The sequence below is a fragment of the Bidens hawaiensis genome, unplaced genomic scaffold (genome assembly GCF_021521415.1).
Source record: "Bidens hawaiensis isolate Kalapana, Puna unplaced genomic scaffold, B.hawaiensis_p1.1 tig00001179_1, whole genome shotgun sequence".
Taxonomy (NCBI): domain Eukaryota; kingdom Viridiplantae; phylum Streptophyta; class Magnoliopsida; order Asterales; family Asteraceae; genus Bidens; species Bidens hawaiensis.
This window is the reverse complement of record NW_027491068.1, coordinates 858,428-870,070: the sequence shown is the minus strand read 5'-3', so window position 1 is coordinate 870,070 and position 11,643 is coordinate 858,428. Positions and strand designations below refer to the sequence as shown.

The following is an 11,643-nucleotide window of genomic DNA, read 5'->3' as shown; positions in this document are numbered from 1 at the left end:
TATGAATCACAACTTTAAGTTTTCAAACGCGACCATGTTCTCTTTGTGAAAAGAATATGGTTGCACTCCTCTGTGTTTTACAATGTGTTTTAACTGGAAGTCTGTACACGAATACCCAGCTTTCGGTTAGACTTAATTACGCGTTTTTATACGAGAATAGTTAAGTTTAAAAAAAAATTGTGACACGTTTTCTTTATTTATACACTCATTTACGGCTTAAACTTTTAAAATTTTGCAAAGTAATAACCGAATTTCAAACGATTCATATGTTATTTTAATATTACGTTTTAGAATTGAAAATTCGAAATGTCATAGTGATACATGAATGGTCGGATTTCAATTCGATTACCTTATTTCCATATTCATTTGCCATTATGTTTTAGAAGTGAAAATTTAAAAAGTCATGGTGGCTTATGAACATTCGATTTTCAATTCGATTTCATTATTTATTGTAAGTTTAATATTATGGGGTTTCCGTTTATTGAAAGGTAAAAATTCATGACGTTTCATGGGAATTCCAATTTCGATTTCAAATTTGTTTCATGTGATTTCTTTTCTTTACTTGTATATATTAGTCGTTTTCATACTTACGTCTCAAGTCACGCGAATTCTTCACATTTCGTATCATGCTTCATTGTTTTCCTAGTTGTCACACTCAACTCGCGAAATGAAAATCCAAGTTATCAAGTAAATGGCCTCCGCGATCCTGATCACCCCACGTTTGACCTCACCTACCTTCATCGCTATAGTTAATTCAAATTAAAACCCAGCACCATTCTTGGAAATGCAAACTAAACCCAACCGAAAACTCTCGCACAGAAACACACCCTTTTTTATAGTATGTGTAATTCCCACCACTTTACTTTCCTGAACCGTTGATATACTTCAATTTGTGGTAGATTCAATTACCACTTATTGCTAAAACCTACCCAAAACTCAACGCCACTCACCCATCTGCAAGACCTGTATCTAACCATTTGTCTCAATCATATGCTTAACCTCATGCTTTAAAGCCTACTATCATCATGGTGACCCTAGCACACTCTCCATACTTTGGAAGGCCTAACTTGTTTCCGCCATGCAATACCCTAACCCCGCATCCTTTGTCGACCTTATACGATTTTTCGGTTTCAATACTTAGACTTTTACAAAACTCATTAAACTCGTCTACATTTTCTTTTGCATATTTTTCTACATTTTATTTCTTTTACTAACACGTCGTACCAAATCCCAAATCCTTAGTTATTTAATCTTCAGTCAAATTGATTTTCTTTAAAAAGAATTTATTACCTCTATTATTATTATTATTAAAGTTATTAATATTACCATCATTATTAATATTACTACTACTATTGTTATTAGTACCATCACCGTCACCATCATTATTATTACGGTAATTATCAATATGATTATTATTAGAATTGTTATTATTATTGTTAATATTTTTTATTATTATTGATATTAGTAATATTATTATTACTAGTATCATCGTCACTACTATTATATAATAATATTTAAAGTAAAATATTTGCTTCAAACAAGTTTTGAGCCCGTTTGAGGCTATATTTCATTCAACAAGTCAGGTTATTTGACAATCTCTTTCCTATGCAGCTGGCCAAAAGAAAACATTTATTTTTACGTTAAGGATTTCATAAAACACCACGATTTACAACCGATGTGATATATCCCTTCCATTCTTTCCCATTCGTTAACGCCAATGAGTTTCGGCTATGAAATCATGGCACCACCTTCCACGGCAACCTTCATGCTACAAACAAACCTATATTCAAGAAGACAAGCGTCGCAAGCTACATTTACTTTTCTTTATTTTTCTCTTTCATGTATGTTTCGAACTTACCCAAAGTGACTTTTACATCCACTTCTTTAGAATATTGTTTACGTAGTTTATTTTGATTGTCCATTGATTTTGGATCCATATTCGTTTGTGTTTTTACGAAACGTAAATTCGTACATCATACTTATTCGCTTTGCTAAATTGGGTTACGTTGTTATTTCAAATCTCGTGGTCTATGACCCATCTTTTTCTTAAAAATACTCGTTAAGTGAAAATTGAGACTATGAAAATTTATGTGTACATAGCTACCTAATAGAAACCGTGTTTTCATGATATTTTTACATTTGAATATTTTTGACCGACTCTCTCTTAATAAATTCGTTTACTTTGAACCGAAATTGTGTCCCATATACATGCTGAGTTTATGTTATGTTATTTATTACACAAATTGTTTTGGATTATTCGTTTACTTCTCTTCCACGCAATGTTTTATTTGAACCATTTGTTTGTTCGTGATTTCATCAATCTGAGACAAATGCGTTATTTTACTTTCAAAAAAAAATTCAATTGTTTACTTTGATAAACTCAAGGTTATTATTGGAAATTTTCTTTTTATAGACCTATGTGATTTTGATATTAAAATTCCGTTCACCCATTTCACTTTATTATAAATTTACATGTTCGTAATATGTAATTGTTTATTCATCTCAATGTTGCCGCTAGTTACGTTGAATGTTATTCAGAGATTTACATTCGTTAAAGAATAAAAGCTTTTTATATAACACAAACCGAACTACATCTGGATAATGGGTAAGCGAGCAACAAGCTGCGCCGCTATCCCCTTTTGAATCGCAAAGCCTGTTCTACTAAATATAAATCCTTGGTTCCTAGGGCTCTGCGAGTCACTGTGGACCACCTTCTGCACCCGCTCCTAGAAGCGAACCGCCTCGGGAGCTAGGGATCCAAAAATGTCGAAGGCAAATGGAATGAACACGTGCTGATTCTCCAAACACGCTGCCTCATGCTTAGCAACCTTCCTAGATTTCGCTCTCAAAACTGTCTGTCCCGGTACGAAACCACTGTCTCTCAGCCCCACCAACGGGGACACCCCAGTGAGGTCAACACACGCATGCTTACCCCCTGACCACCCAAACACAAGAACATCCGCATGACGCAGGGTAGATCTTCCCTCTCGCGGATCAGTCAAAAAGTAAACAGGTGCCTCTTTCTTGGCTGAGATCCCGGCACGCCTAAGCACATCCCATAAGACATCTCTAACCCAGTCATGACATTCGTTAAACTTTTTGATATTTTGATATATAAAAGTTTCGTTTATCTAATCTATTCTCGAACCCAATGCGTTATCAAATTTACATGTTCATATTTCGTTGGTTAAATGCTACGTTTACCTACCACGTTATTTTCGATCCCAGTATTTCAATTACATGTTACGATGGTTATAATTCTAAATGTTTCGTTCTTTAATTTCATTACCTCGTTTATTTTGTTTTCAACATCGTTCACTTGGTTTAGACATAATGATTCTATTTACTTGACTTAGTGTTTTAACGTTGTCCTTGGCCTGAACGGTCTATTAATGTGTTTTGTAATGTTTTTAACCTTTTTAATTCATTATTTTTTTGAAGTTCTATATGAGAGTATTTTTTCTTTATCTAAGGTCTATGTCTTAAAACCACACAATAAAGCAAGTTATATGGACCATCCGACGATAGAGGTGATTACGGGTCGACACGTAATTATCAAAGTCCTCGCATGGAAAATATAATAAGTAAGGTTGTGTGAAATAACTCAGAACTTATAATGATTTTTGGAGAAAGGGGCAATACAATATGATAAGGGCATGGTGGATACACCGCTTGTACATTCTATATATAGGTGTCCTTGTCATATTTCCTATTTGTGGCGTTCTTTCGGGTCATTCAAAGATCTACGTTATTTTATTTTAATTGTGAATGTATAAAATTGCTAAAATTTCCAACAACTCCGTTTATTAGTGATTCTCTTTTAATTTTTTTCTCTTTTTATTCTAATTTCGGGACGAAATTTCTAAAAGTTGTAAGTCCTGTAACATTCGTTACTTTTCAAACCCGAAAACTCGACCCATTTTAAATTTTCGATTTTTTTTCAATTTAAATTTATATATTTTTTTTAATATTATTAATTAATCTCAATTTTCATTAATGTATTTTATGTGATCATTTCTATACAATTATACATTTCACCACCTTTGTAGTATTACAAACTCATTTAAAACATTTATAATCAAGATCAAATATTTAAGTACATGTCCCATGCAATTTATTATAATTATTATTTAACTACAACTACTACTTTTATTTTATTATTATTATTATTATTATTATTATTATTATTATTATTATTATTATCATTATCATCATCTTTTCATATGTTACTTAACTAATAAAAACTAATGAATGTTTTAATTCAATAAAATTTATTAAAATAGTTAAACCTTTTGAATACCCTATTAAACAATTTTTAATTTGTGTTTTAATTATATTAAATATGATTAATTTTCATAATTTTCTTAAGACATAACAACTCTATATTTTCAATATAAAATGAGGACAAATCCTCCATTACTTTCACACCTCAATCTATTCTTTTCTTAATTTTAAGAGCACTAACAAGTAAGATGTTACCATTTCAAGCATTTTATAGCTTTTGTTTTGATTTTATCTTGAATGTTCATAAATTGTTCTTCATGATCATGTTACTTTTATCATAAAAATATTATATTTTGGTTTTAAGAATCATTATGATCATGGATATCCAAGATGAACACTTTGATTTTTCTAAATCTTGGATCAAGCCTAGTTATTTTGCAAGAACAAACATGAATATATATATTTATCTAAATCTTATGATTCGTTGATTATCATAGCTTATGAACTTTCTTTAAATAAGATTATTCATAAAAATTTCTTTTATTTAAAATATTTTACAATAGATATAACATACTTCATATCTTTGAATTAATAATTGAGTAAATTAATTATTATTTATTTTATTTCAACATAACTACTATTTATGAGAATTAATTAATTAATTATGTTTGTTGGAAACAAATGTTTAATCATAAATTGTTATTAATATTATTATTTAATCTTATATTAATAAGTTATAATTATTTGTCTACAAATCGTTCTTCAACTAATAAACATCAAATGATTTATATAAACTTTATTCATTTTTGTTAAACTCATTAAAAATCCCCAAGTCCCCATTTACTATAAGTTAATTAACTTTATAATTCCGGTTACTAGTCCTTGATTTTTTTTTGTATCTTCGTTATTATTTATAGTTTCGTAAGATTCAATTGCTTCGTTTGTTAACTCCCTTTCGGTTATTTATTTCAAGTTGTCTCCAATATCAAATGTGAGTTTCTCACACCTCCTTTTTACCCTTTTTAACTATTTTGGGGGTAGTATATATATCCTATCAAAAATGCAATTTATTTATTTATTATTTACCAACTACAATTCGCTACATGGACTTGTGTGTTTACTTGTTACTTGCTCAATTATTACGTGCATGGATTTCTTCGATAAGTATGATCATACGCCCCCCCCCCCCCTTTGCACCCATGGACTATTTGTTTCTGGTGTAAAAGGGACTCCGATCTAAGTACGTTGGTGCACAATCCCAACTGGAAAAGACCTTCGTTTATTCTTTACACTCATGGACCATCGTTTCTAGTGTAAAGAACCCTTATGTGTTTTTCACAAGTTTTCATGGAATTGTATGGTTTTTTTATATACTATTTCAAACTGTGTGAACTCACCAACTATTAATTTAGTTGACATTATTATATATATATGCTACAGGTACTTTCATTAGAGGATGAAATGAAGAGGATACTAGAAGTTAGGTTATCTAGATAATAAACAAGAAGATGTTTGTTTTGTTCCTTTTCCCTTGTTTTTGTTCATTTGAAATAACTTGTGTACTTGATGCTTTGGAATGAATTAATGATAATATTGTCGCTTAATAGTGTGACATGTGTTTTGGGCAATCTGTACGTCACACTCAGGCGTTTCCGCTTTAGCCGTGGTGTTACATTACACATTCACATTATGTAACTTATTAAAACATTCACATTCACATTATGTAACTTACTTCATGTTTTTCAAGTTAAAAATGTTAAAACGTAAACCTCATACTTTTAAACCTTAATGAAACCCATCTACGTTTTCTTTAACTTTAATATTTTTAAAATTGTAAGAACCCTAAAACTTAGATCGCTATATAAAGATGACCCAAGAATGTTAACAACCAGACGACCGGAAAATGTTAAAATCCAGATGACTCAACAAATCAATGGAAAATGTTAAAAACATAAACATAAAGTTGTTATTAACCTATATTCAACCAAGATATACTTTTTATAACTTCAGTTACGCATATGAAAGCAAGTAAACATACCAATAATTTAATCGACGTCTATGGAATAGCCTGATATCTCTCAGTTGAATCTTCAATTGATTTCTTACTGTTCATCACCTGTGGAAGAGGAAGGAGATGAAGCGGTGAGGATAACTTTGTTTTGGAATATGTGTTTCAAATTTGAACGATTTTTGTTTTTAGATTGTTGGTGTGCAGGTTGGTTGATTAGACATAAAGTAAAGGTATGTGAAATGTCTTTATTACCCTTTTGCAATTATAATATGTTTTTTTTAGCATAAATAATGTATTAATAATCGACATTTAATCTCAGCTATCCATTATAAGAAATCAATGGTTTAGAGAGGGTTTACATAGTTTTCTCAGCTGGAGTGGTTTTTAATTTAATATTTTTTCTCTATATATATACTAGTTTTTATCCTCCGTATTACGGGGTTGTTTTATATTGTTTGTTTTAATATTTATTTAATTTTTTATTGTATGAAAGTTAATAATATACTTATGGTTTGATGATAAATTGTTTCACAAATAAATGAGATGTTATAACCCGGTTTAAAAGCTATATGGTTTTGATGAGACCCAAGACTCCTTTATTTTTTTACTATGAAATTGGTTTTTTAATTATAAATAAAATTTTATGAAAGTTAATAATATACTTATGGTTTGATGAGACCCAAGACCCGTTTATTTTTTTTTACTATTAAATTGTTTTTTTAATTTAAATAATATATATATATATCTTTTTTAAAATAAATAAGATATTATTTTTTATTGTATCCTATTTTATAAGATTTTTACATAAATAATTTGGTGAGAATAATTTTTTATTTAATGAGATGTTATAACCCGTTTAGGAATATCTGGGTTTGGTAAGACCCATACCCATGAATTCAGGTCAAATGCATGAGAAGCCTCCATTTAAAAGTCAAGCAAATCTGGTGACTCCAAAAAAAGGGGGAGCGACCACATCGCGACACGTAGGATTTTTATGTCTTTGTTATATATATATATATATATATATATATATATATATATATATATATATATATATATATATATATATATATATATATATATATATATATAAAACGAAAGTTCTCTAAATTATCTCAAGTCTTAAATGGAGACTTCTCATGCATTTGACCTGGATTCATGGGTATGAATATCACCAAACCCAGATAACCTTAAACGGGTTATAACATCTCATTATATTAAGGGCATGTTTTGGATTGAGTTTGAAAAATACTTATTGGCTTATGTGCTTTTCAAAAAGCCATTTTGAAAAGCCAGGATTTGGGGCTTTTGGAATTGTTTTCTAACCATTTTAAAAGGCTAAAATAAGAAAGTTTTTTATGATTCCCAAACATATTTAAACTTTTTGGCTTTTTGAAAACATCAATAAGCCAATAAACATTTTCCAAACTCAATCCCAAACATGCTATAAAAATTAATCTCTTCATATATTTGATATGAACAATCTTATAAAATAGGGATATACTAAAAATTAATATCCATTTAAAAAAAATATTATTTAAGAAAAACTATAGAACTAAGAATCTTAATCCTAAATATATATAAACGAAATCCATAAAAACTCTCTGGTTGCTTCTTACATTCTCTCAATCTATCAGATTGTTTTATTTGTAAATGAAGACTTTTCATACATTTGACCCAAATTCACGGGTATGAGTTTCAGTAAACCCAGATAATTTTAAACGCGTTATAATATTTCATTATATTAAAAAATAATGTCACCTTGATATGAAAATCTTATAAAATAGGATATACTAAAAATTAATATCCATTATTTTAAGAAAAAAGATATTACTTATATTAAGCAACAATTTTATAGTAAAAAAAATAAGTGGGTCATGGGTCTTACCAAACCGATAGCTTTTAAACGGATTATAACATCTCATTTATTTGTGAAACCATTTCATCAACAAACCCTAAGTATATTATTAACCTTTTTACAATAAATAAAATTAAAATCCAAAAAATATAAATATTAACTGCGAAAAAAAAAACAACCTTCGTAATACGGGAGATAAAAACTAATTACTGTATAAAAGTTGTGTAATCTACTAGGTCTCTCCCGGTTTTGGATTAGCCCGAAACACCCTAATATAATTTTCGTTTTAAGAACTTGATATTAGGTATATAGCCAGCGATTGAGTTCGTATTTCAGCCTAAAAACCCTACACATTATTTTTAAAAAGCCTTCAAAAATTATTATGTTCACATTATATTCAATTTTTGGGTGATTTGACATAAAAATTAGAACTGTAGAATAACTAATTTTTTAAACGTCTTAGTATTCAATACAAATCAGCATAAAACTTAGTAAGACGTAATCAATGATGTTTGATTTAAGTCAACAGATGAAACAAATTGATATCAAATTGTAGTGTCGTACATATTGGTTTGGAAACCAAAACATACATTAAAAGTTAAAACCGATTTAGAATCAAACTATTGGTTCTAATCAAGTTGGGAACCTTTATGTTGAAACCGATTTGGAATTGTACCATACTGGAAAAAAACCCAAAACCGGTTTAAAACCTAGACGACAATTTTCTACATAATAATACATATAACTTTCATTTCTAGAAAACGTTTACAATAAAGTGGCAGGCAAACGGGCAACAAGCTGCGCCGCTACCCTATTTTGAATAGCAAAGCCAATCCTACTAAAAACGAAGCTTTGAGACTTAGGAGTTTAAGAGGTTCCGTGTACGACACGCTGAACCCTACTAAAAAAATTTACAGTCTCTGGGCCAGGAAACCAAATGTATCAAAAGCAAATGGGAGAAAGACATGTTGATTCTCTAAACAAGCTTTCTCGTTTTTAACAACTTTGTCTGATTCAGCCTTCAACGCAGCCTGACCCACAACAAACCCACGGACCCTGAGCCCAATAAGAGGAGACACTCCTGTAAGATCCACACAAGCGTGTTTCCCCCCTGCCCACCCGAACACAAGAATATCAGCCGGTCGAAAAGTAGACCTCCCTTCAAAAAAATCCGTAAAAAAGTCAACAGAGGCCTCCTTTTTGTTAACCCTAACCGAAACCACTACCCAAAAACAACTCAGTTTGTACATTGTCCACTTCTATTCAATTTTTTGCAAACAAATACAGGTTAGCCCCATGGCCAAACGAATATTACAGCAACGCTTTCTCACTTCTTTTCTTCACCGCCGGACACTCTCCACCACCACCAACAACCAACTCCAACCCACCACCACCACCACCACCACCACCACCGTACCACCACCACCAAACCCCATAACCCGAACCCCACTAGTCAAACAATTCAACTCATGGGTCGAATACCTCAAACCCGGATTCACCCAATACGACGTCGTCGAAGCCTTACGCTCCCAACCCGACCCGGATCTCGCATTCGACATCTTCCGTTGGACCGGCCAACAACGTAATTACAAACACACCAGCACCACCTACCTCACCATCATTCAAATCTTGGTTACCAATAAACGTTACCACCACGCCGAAACCCTAGTCGAAGAAATCATTGCCGGCGCCTGCTCCGGCAGCGTCTCTCTGTACAACTCCGTCATCAAATTCTGCTGCGGCCGTAAGTTCTTATTCAACCGTGCGTTCGATGTTTATAAAAAGATGTTAGCTTCTGAAGACATTAAACCCGATTTAGAAACTTATAAAATGCTGTTAGACTCGTTGCTTAGAAGGTTTCATAATGTTAATGTGTGTTTCGTGTATTTACGTGGCGTGAAATCATTATCGAAGCAAATGAAAGCTTCGGGTGTGGTCCCGGATACTTTCGCAATGAATATGATAATTAAAGCACACGCGAAATGTCACGAAATTGATCAGGCGATTCGGGTTTACTGGGAAATGGAGTTGTATGGGAACGAGCCGAATTTGTATACTTATTGTTATCTGATTCACGGGTTGTGTGAGAAGGGGCGAGTGGATGAAGGTTTAGGGTTTTATAAACTGATGAGGGAGAAGAGGTTGGTGCCGAAAGGGAGTACGTTTATGATATTGATTTGTAGTCTTGCGATGGAGCAGCGGTTTGATAAGTCGATTGGTATTGTTTTTGATATGTTGGGTGAATCGATGTCGCCTGATTTGTTGACGTATAAGACGGTTGTTGAAGGGTTGTGTAGGGAAGGTAGGGTTGATGATGCTTTTGATGTTCTTGAAGAGTTTAGGAAGAAAGATAGTTTCATGAACGAGAAAACGTACAAGGTTTTGCTTAACGGGTTGCAATATATGAACTAGTAGATCTGGTTGCCATATGAAAGTTATGATTTTTTGTAACTCTGGATGATGATTAGTGTGATCAGCCCTGCGGGGAGCATATAACAGCTGGAAATGGGATAAAATGGTTGAAACCGCTTATGCTCTGCATCGATGGATAATTGGATACCTGTGTTGATGCCTCTGCAAATGGAGAAAGGAGTAAGTCATCGTTTAAGTTGGAATAATGTTTGATCAATTTGACTCCGCATTTATACATGAATGTTATCTTGAAAGTTTCTTGTTTGATATGCTGAGAATAAGAATTGATAAGTTTTAACTTTATGTATACAGCTTATGCCCTAACAGAATTACATTTTGATAGCTTATACATGAAGATACATTTGTATATCAAATTTGACTCGTGTAATATAATTTTTGTATGGTAAAGCGAAGAAAATTCGATGTGTTCCTGTTAGAAAATAATACATTATTCAAAATGTGAGGATGATACATGCGTATTTGTGTATGTATAAATCGTGTGTTAATGTGGAGAATTTGAATATAGTAGTTTGTGAAAATGCATTGCTTTGATAGAATAGCATGATGTAGTGGAGGAAACGACACAAAAGTGGAGAAAACAGGCTAGCTTGGCGTGGTCGGCGTCAAATTTGAGTAAAAAACCGTTTGCATCAGTTTTTAAGGAAGATGTTGAACAGTTTGGAAGGGGGTTACGATATTTGATGGTACTTACGTAGCCTTTTTATTTATCAATAATCTGAACATGAGAACAATTTTTGTTGCTACATGTGAGCAATTTTTGTTTAAACATTAGCGGCCAAACATTTTGTTGCTACAATCAGGTTAGAGGTTTAGTCATCGTCTATAATATGTACTTTTAATTCTTTGTTTGAACATTAGACGATTACGCCTGTTAATTATGTGAATGTGTATGATTGCGCTTTCGTTGTGGCTTCTGTATAATTGGAATGACATTGTATCGAATTTTCTGACTCTTTGTTTAAACCTTAGACGAGTATGCCCGTTAATATGTGAATGTGGATGATTGCGCTTTCGCAATTGCTTCTTTATGATAAATGGAAAGACAAATTGTATCCACTTTTCTAATGATGGTGTCATTACACCTTAAGTATAGACTCTAAATGTATAGTAGACTAGT

General features: G+C 31.9%; 1 pseudogene; it reads left to right on the top strand.

Annotated features, from left to right (window-relative positions):
* Nucleotides 1-9,389: 9,389 nt before the first annotated feature.
* Nucleotides 9,390-10,844, top strand: LOC143562391 (pentatricopeptide repeat-containing protein At3g25210, mitochondrial pseudogene; annotated as a pseudogene).
* Nucleotides 10,845-11,643: the final 799 nt, after the last annotated feature.